At 43.6% G+C, this 24752-nt stretch overlaps 1 protein-coding gene across 1 annotated transcript in view; it reads left to right on the top strand.

Moving 5' to 3' along the window:
- inpp4b (inositol polyphosphate-4-phosphatase type II B) overlaps positions 1–24752 on the top strand; it is a 203354-nt gene that overhangs the window by 14367 nt on the left and 164235 nt on the right. Inside the window, exon 4 of the mRNA XM_007897646.2 lies at positions 15169–15285. The gene's annotated coding sequence lies outside the window, so the exon portion shown is untranslated. The remainder of the gene's footprint in view (positions 1–15168; positions 15286–24752) is intronic.

Genomic DNA, 24752 nt, shown 5'->3' with positions numbered 1-24752 from the left:
TTGTGCCCAGAGAGGTCACATAGGTTTATGGAGCAAAGTCTGGCACCTTTGGTTTGAGGCCTGATTCCCAGAGCAGTTCTTTTACTAATGGTAAAGCATTTCGCCCACAAAATACACAGTAAATTCACTTTCCAGTATATTCTGTGAAGCACTTTGAGACGTCTCAAAGACGTGATAAGGCGCTATGTCAAACACAAGGATTATTATTATTATCTTCAGTGTTTGATGTATTAAAAATGTGTTAATCATTCCGTTTAAAAGACTTAAAATTAATGACCTGAAAAAAAGGAGCTTTATTTGAAATAGAGATTAAAATGTATTTGCTAACTAAAGTTTCCATCTTAGTTATATTTGTTTGTGAAGGCAGCAGACCTCATCAATACGCCAGCTACTCTAAAGTACAGCACTGATCCAGCTGCTCCCTTCGCTGGTCAAGCACCGGTCTGCTTCGTGTTCCCCGCCCGTCCCTTGTGATTTACTCTGTTAAATGTAACATTTTAGTGCGATGGCAATTTAGCAGTTAATTTGATATTTAATGGACTTGTGCTTGCCTGGGAATCTGTGTGTTATTTCTGCTCCCCACGTCATTCTCGATGGTGATGTCTATGTTGCTGAGCCTTTGGCATTAGACTCAGAGTGCTGGATATGTTGTGTTTTTTTTCTGTAACGATCCTTGTGTCTGATAGAACGTCTCTAACGTTTCTTTTTGTTCACTAAATTGGAAGCTGCCACCCGTGAACCAGAAATCCAAAGCCACAGGTCCCTGGCTTCATGAAACAACCCAAGGTGGGAAGGATGAGAGTGGGTAGGGGAAAAGGAGGCGGTCCATTTGAATTGCTAGGTAATGAGTGAACCACTGAATTAACCTCAATGACTCATTTGTGTTCGTATCGTAGGTTAATTCTGACCCACAGTTGCTGCAGAGGAGTTTTAGAAACTGCTAACAGCAGCTTGTTTTAATAATACAATCTTTCCGTAAGTGTTCAAGCAAGCAGTGTTTACAATTTAGAGTTTTGGATCAGGCTATGTGTGCGGCATGAGCTATAACTCTCCATCCATCCATCCACCACTCTCATTGTAAAAGTTTTACAACCAAACTAGGGATCAATATTTGTTTTGCCCACAAAATATATAGTCAGTTCACTTCACAGTATATCCTGTGAAGTGCTTGAAGACATCTCAACAACATAAGAAGCAAGAGACCTGGGTTTGATTCCTGGCAGGGCGAAACGTTGGGCAAGTTTCCTTACTCTACCTGCCTCTGCTTACCTACAGTAAGTAGGAACCCAATTGTTAGTCAATTGGCTGATCACTTTTCTGGGGTAATAATTCCTTCAAAAAAAAACCAATAAATTAGTCACTCAATCCACGACTGTTTGTGGGCCACTGCTGTGCGCAATTGGCTGCTGAGTTTCACCCTCAAAATATACAGTCAATTCACTTTACATTATATTCTGTGAAGTGCTTTGAGATGTCTCGAAGACATAATAAGGCACTTTATCAAATGCAAGGATTATTATTATTATGAAATGCAAGGATTGTAGCTCAATGGTTAGAGCACCGGCCTCACAAGCGAGAGACCTGGGTTCGATTCCCAGCAGGTCAAAACATTGGGCATGTTTCCTTACTCCACACGCCTGATAATAATCCCTCAAGAAAAAAAAACAATGATAAATTGGTTGTTTCAATCCGTGACCGTTTGTGAGACACTGCTGTGCACAATTGGTTGCCGTGTTTCGCCCACAAATATACAGTCAATTCACTCTACAGTCTATTCTGTGAAGCGCTTTGAGACGTCTCGAAGACATGAAAAGCGCTATATCAAATGCAAGGATTATTATTAATATTATCAAAAATCCGGGATGTGATGTGGCAATTATATTATATACCATATTTTTCACCCTCAATAGAACTGAAGATTAATTATAATCCTTGCATTTAACATGGCTGTAAAGCACTGAGAAGATTAGACAGTCGCGATGTGGGGTTTGAACTCATAACCTCGTGACGCAAAGGAGAGAGTGCAACCAACTGAGCTGGGCTGACGTACCTGCAATTTCTGCAACATTTTTTTTTGGTGATTTGTGACTGGCAGAAAGGTAGGTGGTGGGGAGGGAGTACGATGAGCCAATCAAACACTGTAATCCCAAAATGAACCTAGCTGCTAAAACTTTTAGCTCCTGATAGTGCTCCGTGAAAATTTGAAAGAACGTAAGGAACGTTAATTCCAATACATTTATCTCAGAAAGCAGAGTGCAGCAAATTTAATTGAATCTTGCTATCACACTGCTACATTCACTGATTTCCCTCCCACACTCCCCCCCTTCCGACCCCAGATATTTATTGACTGCTTTAGGCGATTGTTCTCATGTTTAGGGGAAAAAAAATCATACGCAGCAACTTCCAAACCTCCGCTCTGCAGCCTTTATTCGCAGAGAACTGTTCTTTACAGCCAGAACTGTTCTTTACTGTCAGTTCATTGCTGTTCCATCTGGTGTTATAAATCCTTTTCAAGGCTGTATGTTTCAATTTCACCCACTGAGCTACATGTCGCTGCCTCTGCCTAATGCAGCCATTTGTTATCGCCACTGAACTGATGTCAATGGATTATCATGGTCTTAACTCACAAGTGGAATAAACTGCTTACGCTATTAATCAATTGATGGCTGTGGTAGCTTTGAACTTTGGGAGAGAATTCCAGTAATTCCAGTATTGCTAACTGTGCTCCATTCCTTAATTAAGCTCAAAGAAGCTCAAGTGGAATTGTGTGAAGGTATCCAGGTTTCCTCTTCGATCACCAAAAGGTATCCAGGTTGCCTATTCAATCACCCAGAAGGTATCCAGGTACTGCTGTACTGTTGCCTGTTGGAGAGCATCGAAAAAGTTGTTGACAGTCGTCTAAGTCTTAGTTTTGTCCCAGAGAGGATCGACTTCAAGACTTCAAATGCCTCCACTCCTCTGCACCCCCCTACCTCTCTGACCTCCTCTCTCCTCACAACAGTGCCCGTTGATATAGTGCTTTTCATGTCTTCTAGACGTCTCAAAGCACTTCACAGAATATGCTGTAAAGTGACTTGACCGTATATTTGTGGGCGAAACACGGCAGCCAATTGCACACAGCAATGTCCCACAAACAATCGTGGATTGAAAATGACCAATTTATTATTGTTTTGTTTTGGAGGGATTATTATTAGGCGTGTGGAATAAGGAAACTTGCCGAAGGTTCCGCCCTGTCTGGAGTTGAACCCAGGTGTCTCGCTTGCAAGGCGAGTGCTCTAACCACTGAGCTATAGGACCATGTCATTCAAGTTGTCTCAAAGTGCTTCACAGGTAGTGTGACTTTTCTATTTTCTTCTGGTCGAATGCAGCACACAATTTGTGCATTGCAATGTCCCACAAGCAGTACAAAATGATTTGTTCAAATCCTTGTACAAATAACAGTAATAATTATCACTTGTTATAATTAGTGCATCACAGTGTGCCTATGTTGCCTTTGTTTCACCCCAACATTTTTTGGTCCATAAAATATACAGTCAATTCACTTTACAGTATTTTCCGTGAAGCGCTTTGAGACTTTTCAACTACGTGATAAGGAGCTATATGAAATGCAAGGATTATTATTATTATTAACATTCTTACTTTGTGCACAGTCTCGTGTTGGTAATGCGTGCATTTACTGTGTATTAAGACATAGCACTTCTAAAGCTTTGAGCTGTTCTTTGAGCTACACCAAAAAAGCAGGACAATTTATGTTCATTATTCAGAGGGTAATTAACACCTGAACAGGTTGTCAGGAAGTGTGATTGGAGCTAGGAAACAGGTGAACAGGGATAAAATGTATACATTTTGAGCTATTCTTTTATGTGAAAGGTCCTATGAAAAGTACAAGTTGTGATTTTGATCAGTTGGATACACTTGTTGAATAAATATGACACCGCTCTCTCTTTCATGCATACTGCGCGGGCTAAGACACCAACATTAGCTATTAATGTGTGTCTTTAGGGACCACATGCTATTGAATAAACATGCTAGTTTTTCAATGGCTTCTTATTTATGTAATTTATTCAGCCAGGACTAATTTCCTGCTACATTCAGGCCTGGCCTAATGCCCTGAAATTTATCTACTTTTAACAATTCTTCATGGAACCTGTCTGAAGTTCTATCTCTGAATTATAAATTAAAATTAAGTGACAAAATATTAAGGGACGGAAGGCCTGTGACAGTTCTTGTCCATAATTCATATATATTAACCTTGTTATAATAGTCTCCTGCTTCCAACACCCATCCTGATAACTTAGTCCTTGTGAGGATCGAACACTTCCTGATGTTAATCATAAACGGTCTTTCACAACCCTGAATCTTGCCCCCTTGTCTTGCTATTTTGGCTATCTGAAGCTATTGTTCTGGGTTTACTGTCTCAATCCCATTAATAATAATTCTCGCATTTGATATAGCACCTTTCACATTGGAGATTGTCTCAAAATGCTTCACAGGGTTTTACAGTGCAGTGACTATGTATTTTGTAGGCAAATGCAGCAACCAATTTGAATATAACAACGTCCCACAAATCACGTTATATCTCTGTAAAGCTCCCTTGAGTTGTCTGTTTTCAAGGATGAAGAGCCCTTTATCTTATCTGGGTGATTCTGATAGCTTATCCATCTAAACACTGGGGATCAGTCTCAGTCTTTACCTCTGTATCACCTTTAGGGCAAACCAGAGAGGGACATAGTAATCCAGGTTTTGGCTAATGTAATGTTTGAGAAAGAGTTCTTCTTGAGAACGATTTGAGCTCAACTGATTTGGCAATTATAGCCCAGCATCCTATTTGTCTTTGCTATCGGTGTCTCGCACTGTTTGGGCATGTCGAGTGATGAGTCAACTAAAATCTGTTGGACTTTTTCTTGCTCTCCCATGGAAACTTCTATCCCATCCAGGAGTAAATATGTACCTTGGGGGAGCAAAGACTTAGTCAATTGTCACTGGGGATTGAAAAAGCACTCATCATCAGGAAAACGACAGTGTATATGGCAATCGCACTGGACATGGTTTCCTTCTCCAGGGAGCTCTATGTATGTCATGCTGACACATGAGAATTCAGCTCTGAAGTGATCTCTACTGTCTCCCCGATGATCACTTTTTCGAGTGTCTCCTTTGTGTTTGTAATGTGGCAGTGAATCCAAGCACCGCTTTCAGGTTGTCCCAGGAGGAGCAGACCTCCAGCACCAAGTTTGACTGTACGGTTCACACCAAATCACTGCCTATTTACTTCATAGCTGTCTGTGGAATATTGCTGTGCAAAAATTGACTGCCGCTTTCGCCTATAAATACAGAATTTCCAGTGAAGCTCTGTGAGACGCCTACCTAATGTGAATGGTGCTGTATCAAATGCACAGATTATTAATAATAATAAAACATGCGATATACATGGGTTAAGAAACTGCCAGAGGCGTTCTAAAAATAATCTCCGTGAGACGAGAATAAACGAAGTCGGAGAAGCAAAAACGTTAACCTTTACAGTTAGTGGTGTGCAGAGTCACAGTAAACGTAGCCAATAAATAGAAGGGCTGCTAATATCCATGAGTTATTTCTGCAGATGGGAGCAGAGAGAGGGGGTAATAAGTCATTCCAGTTTTGTGTGAGGCTGTTTTGTGTCAAAGGTAAAGGCAGTTACCATGATGACAGGCATACTGGTACTGCACCGATTAATCAAGGCAACACGAGGACAAAAACTGGTTGGGACTCTGTGCCATCCTTTACATTGCTATGTTCCATCAGTTTTAAATCCACTGACACAGCCCTGGCAGTTAACAGATAGCCCTGTTGGGCACCTTGACAGTTCAGTGTGCGTGAAGTGTTGCCATCACTGAAGCAGTCTTGCACACTATTGTAACAAACGATGCACTGTACTGAGCACAGCTGAATTTCCCTGACATGAAGCAAGCAAATTACTCAACAAAATCTTGATCGTAAGAGCAGGTAACCTTTACCCCATCTATATAGTCAGCCTTACATAATCTCATCTGAACAGCCCGGGCTCCCTCAGGGCTACAAAAACAACTTGCGCTTATATTGTGCCCTCCACTGAGGGTGGCGTCTCACAGCTCTCAACAGTAGTGGAGCCTGACTCCGAGCTGGGGAGGGTTGGTGAGGTGACCGCAAGCACAGTCGACGAGGAAAGTTTTCAGGCGGGACTTGAAAAAGGGGAGAGAGGAGGCAAATGCGGAGGGATTGAGGGAGAGTGTTCCAGAGCTTCAGAGCGTAGTGGCTGAAAGCCCGACCTCCAATGGTAGAGCGGAGGGTGCGAGGGACAAGCAGGAGGCCGGTTCTAGTCGAGCAGAGGGGCCGAGAAGTGATGGCTATTGGACTGGGGAGTGAAGGAGAGCAACAGTTAATGCCCGATAGTGACTCTGTACAAAAACTGTTCAGGCTTGTGGTTTTATAATCAGCATAGAGTAGGTTAAACTGGAATGGACCAGATAGCTGCCCAAGGATGGCGAACAAAGACAGGAAAGAGTAACTGAATAACAAGTTCATATTAGGACAGTTAAAGAGGCCGAGTTAGGGATATGAGAGACAGTGAGAAGGGGGTGGTATTAGAGTGGTATTAGAGTGGTAGGCACAAAACTTAATTACAGCATTGTGATTGGAGCATTATACCTATATATGGAATGTGTGCCAAGTGTGAGGATCTTGAAGTTGATGCATTCGGTGATGGGGAGCCAATGAAGCCTGGCCAGAACTGGTGTGATGGGGGTACGCAGTTTGGTCCGGGTCAGTATGTGGCAGCTGAGTTCTGAATGAGCTGGATCTTTTGAATAGTGGAGCTAGGCAGACCAGCAAGGAGTGCGTTTCAGTAATCCAGGCGGGAGGTGACAAACGCACGCATGAGGGTTTCGGCTGCATTTGGGGTAAGGTACGGTCGGCGGCGGGCAATGTGGCAGACGTAGAGGAAGGTGGTCCTCGTCAGGGACTGGATGTGGGGGAGGAAGGATAGCTGGAGGTCGAACCAGATGCCTGGATCGGCACTGGTTCGGTGAGTCTGAAGGAGAGCCCAGGAAGGTTGAGGAGTTCAGATCCGCAGGTGTGAAGACGTTGACAGGAGTATGGCTTCCGCCTTGTCCACATTCAGCTGCAAGAAGTTTGCCTCCAGGCCCTGATGTCTGCTAGACAAGCTGATAGAACATCGGTGGACCCGTACTGGAGGAGGCAAATTAGATTTCTGTGTCATCCGCTTACATGTGGAAATTTATACCCTGTATCTGCCGATGACATCGCCAAGAGGGAGCATATAGATGAGGAAAGTGAAAGAGGCGAGGTTCAAGGAAGGGATAGGTTACACACGTCCTCACCATTTTCTTTCATTAAATGTGCATTAGATTTTACACTGATCCATATATTTGCAGACCACATGCAGAACATACCCAATTGAAGCTAATGACACATTTGACTGCTGAGAAAGCATTGGAGTTGGCTTTTCAAATGTCAGTTTTCACCTTTGAGTGTAAATGCCACTGTCAAACACTCTGAGACGTTACCCTATATAAATACAAGTTATTGTTGTAAATTAAGTATACTTTGCATTTTAACCTCGTCAGTGATAAATGTGTTGCGTACAATTTTGGCTTTAATGATACATTTTGCCCATTCTATGCACTGTGCTGCTTATCAAAATGACTCCATTATAGCCAGTTCATGTGGATTTCTTTACCCTGAAGGTAAGTAACGACTGGAACTGAGGCTTTAAGTCTGAGTGAATGATAAACTCAAAGCTCTGCACCCAGGCATTGGGTGCGAGGGACAAACAGGGTGTGTGCAGAGACACCAGCAGCTACTCAATCCTTTTGATTTAGGAATTATCTGTGGTGTGGGAGGGAGGATAGAATCGAATGCGGCACAGAACGTAACAAAATAAAGATGTATTGACAAATATCTGGGGGGCAAGTTCCCAGGCCGTCCTCACAACCAGGAGACGTATTTTGTGTTGGGGTTGTGTCAGATGGAAACTAAATGGGGAAATATTTTAAAACGAGAAACAAAAACTCCCATCAAAAAACAGTTTCAGTAATAGTTGTGCCATTGACTTTCACACTTCATCTCTCAATTCCTGCCAGACAAAGAACCAGGGAAGAAATTAGGGATAGAGATTAGGGTTGTCCAAGCTGAGGGGTACTGATCGGAGTTTCAAATGCAACAACGACTTGCATTCATATAATATCTCAGAGAGCTTCTATACACTCATAAATCTATAAAGCTCATAAATTGATGAAATTAAGGCTTATTATTTTAGAGATACAAGAGGGCACAGGTTCAGGTTGTGAAGGGCAATTTCAGGACTAAAAAACCAGCATATTTCTTTACACAGAGGATAATCAACAGCTGGAACAAGTTACCAGGAAGGGTAAATAATCTTTGCATTTGATATAGCGCCTTATTATATCTTCGAGACGTCTCAAAGCACTTCACAGAATATACTGCAAAGTGATTGATTATGTATTTTGTGGGAGAAACACAGCAGCCAATTGGGCACAGCAATGTCCCTCAAACAGTCATGGATTGAGTGAGCACATTTTTTTGAGGGATTAGTACCCTCGGAAAGCGATCCACGAATCAACTAACAATCGTGTTCCTACTTACTGCTAGGGACAGAGGTGTGTGCTAGTAAGAAAGCTTGTCTAAGGTCATCCTGCCCAGGAACCAGGAATTGTACATGAGTCCTCTCGCTTGTGGAGTCCTGTAGCTCAGTGGTTAGAGCACTCGCTTTGCAAGCGAGAGACCTGAGTTCAATTCCAGTCAGGGCGAAACCTTGGCCAAGTTTCCTTACTCCACACGCCTAATAATAATCCCTCCAAAACCAAAAACAATAATAAATTGGTAATTTTCAATCTACGACTGTTTGTGGGACATTGCTGTGCGCAATTGGCTGCCGCGTTCGCCCACAAATATACAGTCAATTCACTTTACAGTGTGTTCTGTGAAGCGCTTTGGGACGTCCTCCCGACGTGAAAAGCGCTATATCAAATGCAAGGATTATTATTATTATTATTATGGGACTCCACAAATTAAGAAGCCACTTGTTGTTATAAAGGGAAGAGAGTCGGGTTAGCATTCTGGAAGGATGGGATCAGTTCTTCATCCAAACTGATCTTGTGATCTTCTAAGTCTTATTATTATGTGACAAATACTTCACTTTGTGGCGCAGCTGTAAAGAGCTGCATTTGTTGGCAGTCAATGGTTGGACTTGAAGGCAACATTAACATGAATATTGATAGACTGGAGACTTTTCTGATGACTCAAACAAATGTCCAATCAATCACAATGAACTAGAATGAGAACAATTCTCCACAGGAACAAAAAATCATTTGTTTGAAATGTTAACTCAAAGCAAATATGCTTTGGAAAGCTGACCCACCTCGAATAAAGACCATTTTGCAAAGGTCAAATTAGACACTTCAAAGAAGATAACAGCTGGCAGTACAGGTGGTAGTAAATAAAGCAACTCATTCATCTCAACATTTCACTGGCTTCAGCGGTTTTCTTTAAAACATTGGAGCTGCTTTGAAACCTTTCTCCCCTCTCCACCTCCAACTGTCCTTTTTATTTAGTTGAAATCTACAGCTTGCACTCATCTGTAATTTCAATACAAATTTTGGAAGGATCACAGATCCCAACAGAAATGAGATTATGACTATTGTGTTAGTATGACAATAGCCATAGAAGGTCCTTCGCCATCAATAGGAGCTACGGTCACGATCTGCCCACATTGTGACCAAATAAAATCCATGGCTGTTTGTGGGACGTTGCTGTGCGCAACTGGCTGCCGAGTTTCTCCCACAACATACAGTCACTCCACTTCACAGTATATCCCGTGAAGCGCTTTGAGATGTCTCGACGACGTTATAAGGTGCTAAATCAAATGCAAGGATTATTATTTTATTATTATTATTAATATTATAAGAGGGCCCAAATTATCTGCACAATCACTACAACTCTGTTGCCGTATCAAGGTTGGATTTCACCCCATATCCTACCATCATTTATCAGTATAAACATGATGTTTATGCACGTCAAGCCAGCGGCAGGCTTAAATAGATCAAACTGTGGGGTATGATTCCTGCTACTGGCAATTTGGATGCACACCAACGTCAACTGGGGAGATCCATCTCTCTACCAGCTGTCACATCTGCTTTCATAATGCCTGCCATTTATACTGACTGCTGTGTAATAAATCATTCCCTCCTCCTTTCCCAGACATAAGACAATCTGTAATTTGTCGGAAAGGAGCTTCCAAATGCAAGTGCAAACAATGCCAAAGTGAAATGTCTACAGCTACTTTACTCCATCCACTCGCACAAATTGTGGTGTTGGGTACAGCATAGTATTAGACAGGCATAGGGAGCTCTGTGGAAGGGGAAAGTGAAGCAAGGTTGAAATTGCTGCAAGACATTGATCACAATGTGAGCTGCATATAGATCACAGCAGCCTACTCCTTTGTGTAGCATCAGCCTGGCCCATCGTAACCTTTCACAACTTCAAATCCTTTGAGTCTCATTCCATTCTACCTCTGTGACCTCCAACCACATCATCCCCGCTTTCTTCACTCAGTGAGCACTGGCCTGCTTCGTACTCTCCCCTCAACCCTCTGACTGGCACCACCATGTCTGCCCCACTATCAGCGGGCAGGCTTCAGCCTTCTGGCCCTACTCACTGCAACTTCATCAAGGAGACCCTCTGACTCTCCATAGCTCCCTTCTTTCAAGGTCTGTCTCAAAACATACCTCTTTGATCGTGCTTTCAGTCATTTTTCCCTTGTTCTCCTCCCTCGGCTCACTACCTCGGGTGCCAGGGCTGCAAAGTCCATTCGAAGTTCTCTGACTGCGAAAGGTGTTATATAAATATAAACTGTATTGTTTTGTATGATTGTATTGTAACATCACCCATGAAGTTTTATTTGTTACAAGGCCAGCATGTGGCCTAACAATGGTTTTAAAGATGTATCTTGTTTTCCCAGTAGCACTTGTGTGTAAATGGTACGTGGGAATAAATGGCAGCTTGGGATATTCAATGTTTGCTGCTGGTGGCATGTAAACACTGATATATCCCGTGACATGCTGCCTTTAGCTGCAAGATGTTTTATCACTTACAGTTTATGTGAAAGTAAATTGAGTCAGAATAGTATGTTCTTTCACACTGTACCTTGTTTGTGTTATGGAACAACAAAACAGTTACCTTGCTGTTGCATGTTACACAAGATTGAGGAATCTTCCCTGTGTGGTGGTTCACCCGTGAATGGTCTGTAAGGGGTGGTTTTATTCCATTTAGACGTTTAATCGATTGTTGTTTCTTCCTTAACTACAGTTCTGATCCCAGTCCTTTGACTGAGTCATTCATTTTAGTCCCTTCTGTGCTATAATACACATGGATGTTATCCTTCTTCAAAAAATGTTTTAGTTTTTTCCTCCCACGGTTATCCAAACAGACCCCGAAACTCTGCATATCCCTTTGATTGTCGGGGCTTTGTTGTGGTGGGTTATTTTCCACATTTGCCTCCATAAACAATATTCACCAATAATTAGTCTCATTCTGTGAAGTGCATTGTGATATTTCTTTTACGTGAAAAGGACTGCACAAATGGAAGTCATCATGTTAAATTAGTTAAGTTAAATGACCGCACAGGTATTGTGGGGTCATTTATTGTGATATTATTATTATTATTGTGGCAAGCCACTATGGTTAAGCATCATTTTTGGGGGGTGGGAGGGGGCTGAGCCTATGCGTGGCCTATGCCAATTTGTACTTGGACATGCCATCTGGGAGAGGTACAAAAGCCCGTTAAACTGCTGGGCAGGAAGCATCACACATTGCCTTGAAGAGAAGAGAATAAAGTTTTAAGTATTTCTGTTTGAAGTAATTACTGAGTGGCATAGATGGTGGTGTTAAGGGAATTTGTGGAGCGCTGCGGGAAAGTTGCAAACTAAATGAACCAACAGTGATTGCCACCACAGGGAATGCGAAATTAAAACCTCCTTACGCGCCTCATCTCTTGTAAAGTGAATGTACCAGCAGCTGACATCAACGTGGTGATAGAGGCTGAAACATGGGGGAGTGTGTGTGACTTGTGTCTCCACCTCCTCTGCTGGGTGAAAAGGGTATATGCGACCAGGCAGTTGGCAACTAAAAGTTAACGGTGTGGGAGATTGCAGGGATGTTGGGGAGGGAGGGAGCTGGGGCAGGCACTTTATAAAGGCAGTAAGTGCATTAAGAAATATAATGGTATATTTTTAGCAAAACTTAGCAAAAATTCTCAATTAACTAGACATCATTTGGCTGATTGTGAAACAAATGGAGATTGATGCAAGGCAGGGAGGGAGCATCGTTCATCTTTGTGGGCAATTGTCTCTCCTGTGGAGCCACTGACACATGCTGGGATACACTGTCAGCAGTGCAGCACACCCACCCAAGTAACTGTTTATCTCTGAGCTAAGACTGTGAGGGTCTCATTGCTCTAGGGCTTCCCAAGCCCCATCCTGTCTCATGCTCACCCTTTCCAAAAGGGGGCACAGGAAAGCAATCAGTAATGGAAACTATATACTCCTTCCCCTTAATCCCCTTCCACTCCCTCCTGTCTTCTCACTCCTCTCCCCCCCCCCCCCCCCACCCATTCCCTCTTCTTTTCCCCTCCCACTCCCTCTTCTGTTCCCCCCCTCTCTCCCCCCCCCTACATCCTCTCCAGCTCAATGATCCCAAAGACAATCTCTTAGCCGTCTGGGGCTTGAAATTTCACCTACTCTTAGATGTGAGACCATTTGTCTCTAAAATAAAGAACATATGTAATTGAATTGTGCACAAATGTTGAATTCAGTCTTGATTCCGAAGTTGGCTTCCCTGTAGCATTTTAAAAGGAAACCGGCTTCCAAATTTATACTGGATTCAATAATATTTCACAATTCTGTGTGTTCATGTGTGAACTTTAAAACAACTTACATTTATATAGTGCCCTTCAAATGGGGTAGCATGTCTGAGCATTTAATAAGAAGAATCCTTGCATTTGATATAGCATCTTATAATGTCGTTGAGACGTCTCAAAGCGCTTCACACAATATACTGTAAAGTGAATTGACTGTATATTTTGTTAGCGAAACGTGACCGCCAATTGCACACAGCAATGTCCCACAAACAGTCATGGATTGAGTGACCAATTTTTTTTTAAAAAAAGGGATTAAGCAGTCCGCAAATCAATTAATAACTGGGTTCCAACTTACTGCAAGGTAAACAGAAGCGTGTGAAGTAAGGAAACGTGCCTAAGATTTCGCCCTGCCCGGGAATTGAACCCGGGTCCTTTCGCTTGTGAGGCAAGCGCTCTAACCACTACGGTACAGGACTCCATGAGATAAGACAAAATGATCCTGCAAGCTAAGGCAAGGTGGAATATTAAACCTTTGACTGCTGACTTTACTGACAACAGCTGATTCAGCAATGATCATGGATTAACATTACAGTATATTCTGTGAAGCACTTTGAGACATCTCAAAGGCATGATAAGGCACTATATCAAATGCAAGGTTTATTATTATTATTAAACCTGCAACCTTTTGGTCTGTATCGCTTCAGAATTATAAACACCTGTTGACTCTCAGTGATGACGATCTTAATTCCTCTCACACCTTCTCCATATGAATTTATGTACAGAAGCAATTAAAAATTGCACGGTTGGGTGAGGTACAACCTGTGCCTAATTTGACTGACACCTCACTTGCAATTTTGTCACCCGTGTATTGTAACCATATGTGCACACGTGAGATCAAAGTTTCACTTTGCATGTGGGTCCACAGTACAAATTTATGGCCCTTCTATAAACTACCTGAAATAATTAACAGATGATGAGTGCAAGGGCCTTGGAGTGTATTGGGTGCATAGCCTTTGTTTAAGATGAGATGAAGTTGAAACACTGTAAGCGACATGATCAAATCATCCCTTGGATTTCATTACTACCTTTAGATCTCATAGGAGCACAAATGGACTGGGGAGCCCACTCCATCATTAAGTCTATGGCCATCTTAATTACCTTTCCTGGCCACATAATCTAACATGACACTCTAATACTGTGCCGGGATGTGTTGCATTATCGGAGGTACCATCCTTTGGATGAGACATTAAACCGCGGTCCGGTCTGCCTGTTGAGTGTATGATAAAAACCCATGGCACTATTTGAAAAGAGAACGGAGTTTCTCCCAGTGTCCTGGCCAATTATCCCCCTAAATAAAATCGGTCATGGATAAAGAGCAGATCCTGTTTGTGGGACATTGCTGTGCGCAACTAGCTGCTGCATTTCATCCACAAAATACACAATCAATCCACTTTACAGGATATCCCTTGAAGCGCTTTGAGACATGTCGACGATGTGATAAGGCGCTAAAACAAATGAAAGGATTATTATTATTATTTGCCCTCCCTCCAATATCCCTTAACACCCTTACTTTCCAAGAATCCTCCCGTTTACTCTCTTGAATGCTTCAATCTGCTCTTTATCCGTGGCCTTCAGCAGTAGCAAGTACCATGTCCTCACGCGCTGGCTTTACAGATTGCTGACCACTTCAAAATATTAACCTGGACCAGCACACACAATTGCTAAATGTGTTTTGCAAAGGGGTTTACAATGAGAATGACAGTAGCAGCAGCGGTGGACAGAGATGCATAGAGCATACAATTAAAGCTGAAATAACAACAACATTCTGGATAAGCACACGGGGTGGGGGCGGGTGCTTATACAGGGCTGCGTTGGCCTATGAGAACCCTGGCATTAGTCCCACAAGTGATCCAATCACGGCTGCAGTGAAGAAGGAAGCGGATTTGTTTCAAACATATCATTATTGGCATTTAAAAGCACTTGAAAGCAGGAATGACAATTGAGGACAAAGCCATTTGAGGGCAGTGCCAACCATATGGTGAGCTCCCGCTTGAGTCATGACAGCTTTTAGGGCGATTGTGAGTTGGTAAACACTGCAAGTGTGGCTGTTAATGTGGAGTGGCTTTCAGGTTCTCTTCGGTGCATGGGGAATTTTTATTTTAAAAGGCTTTCTTGTTTGGCACGCCTGTCATTTCTTTCTATGCTGCCCTGTGCACAGCTGTTAGCTTACTGAGACAGGTCTGTTTACTTATGGTACACAGGGAACAAGAGAGCCAGTGTTTCTGACTGGAGTTACTTTCCCACCGGGCTATCCCATTTACGAGGCGACCCGGGTGAAGCTAACGGTCTACGATGTCAAGGAGAAATCCCAAGGAACTGTGAGTACATAAACTTCAGTGCGGCATGCCTTTCAGACACTGAAAATGTAGCTTGAACATTTGAGGCTAGTTGCTCTTTTGTCCGTCCTTGTTCAAGCAGCCAGTTAAAATACTAGGCAGGCCAGCTGTTTGTACATGGAACGGAATTGATTCAATTACTGCAGGCGAGTGACGGCGAGGAAAATCTTCTCGAGACGATTTGGGTCGGAGAAGGGAGAGTGGGTGGGGGGGGGGGAGGAAAGGGAGAAAACATTGGGTCATTCAGAGAAAGACCAGATTTAAGCTGCCGTTTTTTCTGCTTCATTCATAAAATGGGTTTATATCAGGGAATCGTAGTTTATAAATCATTTTTGTTTCCCTAGTGGGATTTGTCAATGAAAATATCACTGCAGTTTTTCTGCAGTTGTATGATTTTTTTTATTTCATTTGCTGTAAGGTTTTATTTTATAATGCTATTTCTAAATTGAGTCACACTTTTATTTTTTCAAGGAAAAGCTGCTAAATACATTCTGTTGTATTTTACTGTCAGTTTGAGGTGGAGAAATAAACATTTGCTTATCCTGCCGCAGAGTCAGAGAGAAATACAGCTTGCAAGAGCTCGCAAGAGTCCTGTAGAAATGTATACGTAGCCAATTCCTTTCTAATCTTGCTGGCGCCCGGGGGAACTCCAGTTGTTTGACTTTGGCTGCTGGTCTTATAAGGGTCTGCGGCATGTATACTGCTGTGGTCTCAGCTATGTTTCTTAGTCCAGTTGTGTGGGCACAGTGAAGGAGTCCTGCCACATGGGGTATCAGTCATCACTCAAATACATGCAGAGGAGAGCAATGTCTGGCACACAAAACAATACAGTACATGTTTACATTTCTATAGCACCTTTCACGTCAGGATGATTTCCGACAGTGCTTGAGACCGCTGGCTGGGCGCCCGAGCTGGTGGGTGGGAGCCGAGAGGGTGGGATGGGGAGGGAAAAATTGACAGAAAGCGGAATCAAAGAAATATGTCTTGAGAGGGATCTTGAACACACCATGCATTACACATTGCGATGACCTAGGTCTGAAACCCATGATCAAAAGATCATATTAGGATGTTACCAACACATGAGGTTTACACCGCATGCCTCACTCGAGAAGAGCCTATCCACTAGTTTCACTTGTTGGACCACTTAAACGCATGTTACTGTTGAAATTCGAGCAGTCCACTTCGAATATAGGGTTTTGAATCCTGCAACATAAACTACTACGCCAACTGCATGAGTATTTGCAATTTAGCTTTTAGTTATAAAGCAGAATGGTGGCAGTAACTGGATGGCACTACACCATCGATCACATCATCAGACATGAAATCTGAAATGTAACTATATTAAGAGCTACATTTCAAAATTGATCCAAGGCTGTTGATAATTCAAACAGCTTCGTAAAATGAATAATCTATTGCTGATCACATATACTTTGCGTTTCAGATGTTGCATTAAGTTACACAATGGGGTCTGGTTTCCATAAAAAGGAGCATAAACATAAGCAAATCTAAAAGAGAGTTTAGGAGGAATCTCTTTATACACAGAGGATGGTAAGAATGTGAGAATTCACTGCCGGAAGCTATGTTTGAAGCAAAAAGCACCAATGGATTTAAGAGAAACCATGATATGTACATGAGAGTGAAGGAAATAGAGGGGTATAGATAGGGTGAATAGGAGGGGTGGTGGCTCAAGTGCATTTATAAACACCAGCACAGACTTGTTGGATTGACTGGCCTATTTCAGTGCAGCAAAGAAAGATAATGGAGCCTTAGATATAGCTTGAATTGACTTGCAAATACATGAAACGATCAGGTTGAAGTTGGAGAGGAAACAATGTGTAAACTGTGTGTAACGTTTATATTGCCTGATCTAAAGCAAACTGGAGATGAGTTTCTTAATCTCAGCTGTGGGGACGCTGTAAATTGGTTTCAATCTCCCTGGATAGTGAGGGATAATTGGCCACTTACCACCAGGTCGCTATCCAGACACACTGCTGGAGGGTATATGTGGGGGTGGGGGGTGCTGTTGGTTGAGGACAAAATCCAGCTCATCTGTCAATTAGCCTGCCAGTCCTCACTGTCAAACCTCACACACGAATAATGGTTATTTGGCTAAGGGAGCAAATGCTGTGTGTGGAACTGTACCTCAGTGGAAGGAATAATGAGTTGATGCCTTCAGGAGATGGGAGAAGAAGAAATTTAGTGAGAGAAAATGAGATTCGGAATAACAGAAAAGGAATGTTTGTGTTGACAGGGCCAGTTAGAGGGAGACATTGATATTGAAAGTTAGAGGTAAGAAAAGGCTGCTTTTATCAGTGGCTTTGAGGAGTCTGCCAAGACCTGCAAGTTTGCTTTTCCGGCACACGCAACCAAATACTCCAGTTGGGCCAAACTTCTCAATAGGTTGTTCAGTGTCACTTCCACTTGCTGTCAGTGATCGACTCCCACGGTTGAATTGTTCCACAAGCACTGGCCTCTGGAGTTCAGCAGCTGTGTGGCTGAGATTTGCACTTCTGGCGAAGCAAACACAAAGCAAAACCCACAGAGGAAAACAAACTGAACAAAAAAAAGACATAAATTTTTTTTGATCTAACAGTGCACTTGGGTTGTTGAGACGACTGAGTTTAGAGGAATTAAATTCTTTCGATCATAAGCTAATTCGACAAATGACATTAAGCGATGTTTGCAATTGTTGCATGTTATTTGACTGGCTACTCTGATTCTTATCTGCCGCTCTTTGAGGGAAGACATGTGATGGCTTGGATTACCCAGTGTAACTTTGTGTGTTTCTAGTAATGATGATTTCCAAGCAACAACAACTCCCTCGCACCACACGCACACACAAACACTCACACCCACACACCATGTGTATGAAAGCTTCACGGAATATACTGTAAAGCTGAATGACTGTGTACTTGTAGGTGAATGCAGCAGCTAATTTGTCCACTAAGAGCCAATGAAGTGAATGATCGATTTTTATCTTGAGGATTGTTGGAAAGGAACAGGGAGAAACCTCTCATTGGAAGAATGGTATATTTGATGATTTAACACTTCCCCAGAACTGCATCGAAGTCAGCCTAAACTGTGAGTTCAAAGTTCCGACATAGGGCTTAAACTCACAACCCTCTTATTCAGAGGTGAGAGTGCTACTATCTGAGTCAGGCTGATACCATTGGTTACAACCACAACAAAATTATATTCGTATAGCGCCTTTCAAGTCGGGAGAACGTCCCAAGACGCTGGACAGTCAATGTTTCGGATCCGAGCTGGAGGTCACGATTGGGGAGGGTGGAGGGCAGAGGGGAAAGGAGGGTAATCAAAAGCACGCTCGAAGAAGAGGGTCTTGAGATGGGTCTTGAAGGAGGCAAGGGAGGCAGAGGGCCTACAGAATGGAGTTCCAAGGGGTGGGGGCAGAGTGGCTGAAAGCCTGCCCGCCAATGGTGGGGCAAGAGGCGGGGGACGTGAAGCAGACTGGAGCCTGCTGAGCGGTGAGAGCAGGCAGATTGGTAGGGGGTAGGAGGTCCCAGAGGTAGGGGGGAGCAAGACCATGGAGGGCTTTGAAGGTGAGGACCAGTATCTTGAACTGTATCCTCTGTGTGATGGGAAGCCAGTGGAGTCGAGCGAAGATCGGGTTGGTAGGTTCACAAAGCCTAGTGCGGGAGAGGACACGGGCTGCAAAGTTCTGGATGAACAAAGCGCTGAACAGTCAGGTGTTGGGGCCTGAGCATGGGGGAGGAGTAGTGTGGGGATGAGGGGAGGCAGAGAGGTGGGAGGGCAACTGAAGGCACGATCGAAGAGAAGGGTCTTGAGACCAGTCTTGAAGGAGGCAAGTGAGGAAGCGAGGTGAAGAGACTGTGGGATGGAGTTCCAGAGTGTAGGGGGAGAGAGGCTGAAAGCCCGGCCACCGATGCTAGGGCGGGTCGGGCAGGAGACATGGAGCAGTCTGGAGCCCGCTGAATGGAGGGAGAGGGCAGGTTGGTAGGGAGTCAGCAGGTCAGAGAAGGCAAGGCCATGGATAGCCTTAAAGGTGAGGTGAGGATCTTGAACTCGATCCTCTGGGGGATGGGAAGCCAGTGAAGTCGGGTGAGGGTGGGGATGATGGGGTCATGCAGCCTGGTGCGTGAGAGAACACGAGCTGCAGAGCATTGGATGATCTGCAGTTTGTGAAGGGAAGAGTTGGGAAGGCCGATTAGGAGGGAGTTTCCGTAATTGATCCTTGATGTGACAAATGCGTGGGTGAGGCAGTGGCGGATTCTGGCAATGTTGCGGAGGTGGTGGTAGGCAGTGCCGGTCATGGCACGGATCTGGGGGAGAAAGGACAGTTCGGGGCCAAACAAGACACCCAGGTTCCTGACAGGCTTAGTGAGGTTGAGTGTGCAACCGTGGAGGCTGATGCTGCCAGTGCCTGAGGTGCGGAGGCGCTGGCGCGAGCCAATCAGGAGAGCCTCGGTCTTGCTGACGTTGAGTTGGAGAAAGTTGTTCCTCGTCCAGGACTTGATGTTGGACAGGCGTCGGTCAGGACCTCAGTAGTCCTGGAGTTGAGGGTGGAGGCAGAGAGATAAAGTTGAGTGTCATCCGCATACATTGTGGAAATTTACCCCATGTCTGCGGATGATGTCACCAAAGGGGAGCATGTAGAGGGTGAAGAGGAGGGGACCGAGGACAAAGCCCTGAGGAACACCGCACAAGACGGTGCAGGGGCTGGAGGAGAAGCCATTTGCCGCAACGAAGTGGAGGCGGTGTGAAAGGCAGGACCTGAACCAGTTAAGGACAGAACAGGCACCATACAAATGCAAGTACCTCCAAAATTCTCTTGTTGTGTAAAAGTTTGCAAGACTATGAGGTCATACTGATGACCTCTGCCCTCTGTCTCACCCGCACAAAACTCTGTACCGCCATCATACCAGTCCTTGCCGGGCTCTACTGGCTCCCAATTACCGAAAGGATCGATTTCAAGATCCCCTCACTCGTTTTCAAATCACTTCATTCCCTCACATCTCTATACCCATCCGATTTGCCTATCCCTGCACTCCCCACCTGCTGCATCCGCTCAACTGTTTGTTCCTCATCCCCTCTACTACACCATTGGCGGCCGTGCTTTCAGCTACTATGCCCTGAAGCTCTGGAACTCTCTCTCTCGATCCCTATGCCTTGCTCCCTCCCTCCACTCCCCCCCCGCCCCGCCTTCAATTCTGCCTAAAGATTTTGCTTTTTGATTGTGCTTATGGACACCTCCCCACCACCTCTTCCCCCGGCTCGGTGTCATACTCCGCCACTGTGAAGCGCTCTGGGATACTACACTGCGTGAAGGGCAGTTGTGGTTGTTTGATGTCCAGCTTTTGGTTTTCCCTCCCTCTTGACTTCCTGACCCAGTTTTTCTTTGAGTGAGGTATGGTTCCAAGTGCCCATGTGGGAACCTTGACAGTGAGTGTTGGCAGACTGTTTGATAGGAACGCATCACAGCTGAGCCTGATGAGGTCTTCACCCAACATCTACACAGCCCATCTTCCAATAAGCATCTCATTGTAGGGACTTGGGTGGCAACCCTGGATGATTTTCTCCTCCCTAACCCAGGAAGGTTAGAGTGCATTGTAGCTGCCACTGGCTGAAACCAGCTAATTTGGTAACCTTCTGGTCCGTGTGGTATAATGCTGGTAATTATCCATAATGGTGTTGTACATACTTATCTCCTGATATCTTTTTGGCAAAAGGTTGAGGATGTGGGGCCAAGAGCAAATTCTGCCTGAATGTTATATTTTACAGTGAAAATGAGTATTGGTCTTCACTGTGAAATATAACTTTCGGACAGAATTTTCCATCAGGCAAGTGTTTGAGGCTTATCTCCAGTAGGAGGGGTTGCCTGATAAATTAAGCTCCAGAATAAATAAAAATTTAAACAAAGAAAGCAAAGCTGCTTTCCCTCTTATCCATTGTAATTACTTCTGCTCCAACTTGTGGGCATTGGAAGCTGCATATTCCATCAATTACCAAAACTATTAATTAAACATTCTTATAAATAAATTATCAGCCCTCTCCTGAGCAACCAAGGAGAGACAACGAGCAGTGAAAAGCAACACTTAGACTTAAGCATTAGAATCATAGATTCGTAACAGCACACAATAAATGGGCGGTAGTGAGGTCCTCCACAATAACCGATTCAACACCAGTGCCCATGGGGGTGAGGGGGGGGGGGTAGAAGGAAGAGTAACTCTTCCATCAGCTCGTGTGGGGACGGGGGGGTGGGGAGAACTTACCTCATTCACAGGACCATTGCCAAAGGGGAGCAACAACCGCAAATTACATTTGTGTAGCGCCTTTCATGTCGCCTCTCACCATCACCCTACTTGCCCTCCAGCCTTCTTAACTCTCACCCCCTGCTTGAGTTCTGGGACATCCTCCTAACATGAAAGGTGCTATATAAATGCAATTTGTTGTTGTTGTTGATAAAGTGCCTTTCACATCAGGAGGTCATCCTACAGGATTTAATAATAATCCTTGCATTTGATATAGCGCCTTAGCACGTGTTCAAAACATCTTAAACCTCTTCACAGAATATACTGTAAAGTGAATTGATTGTATATATTCTGGGCAAAATACAGCAGCCAGAATTTACTGTGATGTGGAGTGACTGTGTATTTGTAGGTAAACATGGAAGCCCAGTTACATTCAGCAGTGACCCCAAGCAGCCATGAAAAGAATGATACATTTTATTTGGGGGATTGTTGGCGAGCACACCAGGAAAACTCTTTTCTCTCTGTCATGGCGCTGCATTGGAGTGTCAACTTGGACCAGGTGTCTGCAACCGGTCAATAACTGCTAAGTGACAGTTCATGCATGCTCAGTAAAAACAAGAGTGGAGTCCAGTAGCTCAGTGGTTAGAACACTCGCCTCGCAAGCGAGAGACTTGGGTTTGATACCTGGCAGGGCGAAATGTTGGGCAAGTTTCCTTACTCCACAAGTCTGTGTTACCTAGCAGTAAGTGGGAACCCGGTTGTTAGTCGATTGGCAGATCGCTTTTCCGGAGATAATAATCCTTCAAAAAAAAACAATAGTAATTTGGTCACTCAATCCACGACTGTTTGTGGGACACTGCTATGTGCAATTGGCTGCTGAGTTTCGCCTACAAATATAGAGTCAATTCACTTTACATTATATTCTGTGAAGCGCTTTGAGACGTCTAGAAGACGTGAAAAGTGCTTTATCAAATGCAAGGGCTATTTTTATTAATATAAGAAGGAGCAATATTTACTTTGGTTTAAACAAAAAAGTTTACACTTTTATTTCCAAATGCACTAAATACTTTGTGCATCAGGTTTGGTTTTTAATTGGACTAAATATTTACGCAGTTCTATTGCTCATTCCTCTTGTCTTTTTGATCGTGCTCGAAAGCACCACCAGGCAGTGATCAACCAGTTGGAGAACCCTGTCTTAAACTATGTGAGTATCAACGTGAGGTTTGAACGCAAAACTTCTGATTCAGAACCGGACGTGCTACCAACTGACACTATTTGAGTGGTATATGGTAATCTGTACAAGACAGAATGAATCACATATTCACATAATGGACAACTACATAATGCATTGCAAAATATAAGCTTTTTGGGTGATTCACTGGTAGTAAGCTCGCATCTGAGTCAGAAAGTTCAAGCCTCCACATCAGGACTTTGAACTTAACAGTCTAGCTTGGCATTCCAGTGCAGTGCTGTCTTGTCAGAAGTGCCATCCTTCAAATAACACATTAAGTTGAGGTCCCATCTGCCTGTTCGGATGGCTGTTAAAGATCCAAAGGCACTAATTGAAAAGAGAAGTAGCAGAGTGGATGGATCTTTACTCTGTGCAATACAATACAGGAAGCATTACAAGCCTTCAAGAAAGCGGAGGGAATTTTTATTCTGTGCACAACAAAATAAAGGCAAAACTATACCTTGCATGATGAGAATACTGGTTGCAAGGAGTAAGTAAATATTTAATTTGTCATATTATTGAGTGGAAAAAATGATGCCAATTTTTTAAAAAAATGTTTAAAAAAATCGTTTGACGTGGTCAGAGGCATGCTACCTTGTGAAGCAAGATGACAGCTCAGTCTATTTATGATAGTAGTGGTGAAGGGAAGCTACTTATATGAAATATATTTACTTTCTTCCAGTCCACACTTTGCCGTCATGTCAGATGCTCATCACTCCCACCTCTGCTGGCAATATACTCAAGTTTCCAATGGTTAGCGTTGTTCTGTATAACTGGGCAAATGTAGCAATATTTGAATAATATGATTACTGTTGGAAGTGGAAAACAGCTGTGGTGGCAACGATATTCGTTTTCTGCTGTTGGGAGGCTTATATTGCAAGCCAAATGCATCCCCCACTTCGCACACCCCCATCCCCCGAGCTGACTGCAGCTGGAGGAATTGTATACACATTGAGAGTAATCCCTGTCTGACTCCCGCATTGTGGAATTGCTGAGCTGATGGCTCACGTTTCTTTTATGCCAAATAAGGCAGAATCTATTCCGATCACATAGAGAATTGCAACTTCCATTCTGAAGTTATGGTATACACAGGCTTTAGCAGGTGACTGCGTGCGAGATAGTAATGGAGTCAAGAGGCTTGAATGGTATGTTGCAAAGTGGAAACAGCCATTCTAAATCTCGCTGGCATATTGTGTACTTGAACAAGACGAGGACTTCTGTTCTTTTAGAATATGTTCAGTCTCTCCCAGAGTCCTGTTTATAGTCCCATTCCCACACTTCCCACTTGAGGTGTTTTTGTGGAGTCCTGTAGAGTAATGGTTAACGTTCTCGCCTCGCAAGTGAGAGGATCCGGGAACGTTAACCGGGTCCCGCATGGGGAAAAACCTAAGGCAAGTTTCCTTAGACCACACGCCTTGGTTTACCTAGCAATAAGTAGGAACCCGATTGTTAGTCGATTAACGGATCGCTTTTCCAGTGATAATAATCCCTTGAAAAAAATTCTGGTCACTCAATCCACGAATGTTTGTAAGCAATTGGTTTCGCACTTTGTACACAAAATACACAGTCAATTCACTTTACAGTATATTCTATTAAGCGCTTTGAGACGTCTCAACAATATGATAAGACGCTATATGAAATGCAAGGATTATTATTTTTATCCCCATCTGAACTCAATTTTTGTCCTGGCACCAGTTCTCCCTCGTGGCCCTGTGAGGTTCATCTTATGTATTTGCACCATGTGTCAGAGGAAAACTGTTTCATAGCACTGTGATTCCAGCCTAGGGATAGACAGGAAACCTAATGTGTGGTCTTGTGCTGTCACATCCAGAGAAGATTTTCCAGAAGAATGCTACCTTCCATTTCACTAAACTATAATTCTACTCGATAGAAATGTTGGATGATACCATATAAAACCAAGTCATTTGGCCCTGTTTAGTTTCTACATATGAACCACCTAGTCTGAACCTACTCTTCTGCTGGCTCTT

The sequence above is a fragment of the Callorhinchus milii genome, unplaced genomic scaffold (genome assembly GCF_018977255.1).
Source record: "Callorhinchus milii isolate IMCB2004 unplaced genomic scaffold, IMCB_Cmil_1.0 Scaffold1, whole genome shotgun sequence".
NCBI classification, from domain to species: Eukaryota; Metazoa; Chordata; class Chondrichthyes; order Chimaeriformes; family Callorhinchidae; genus Callorhinchus; species Callorhinchus milii.
Note: the sequence above shows the minus strand (reverse complement) of the source record. Positions and strands in the feature narration are given on the sequence as shown.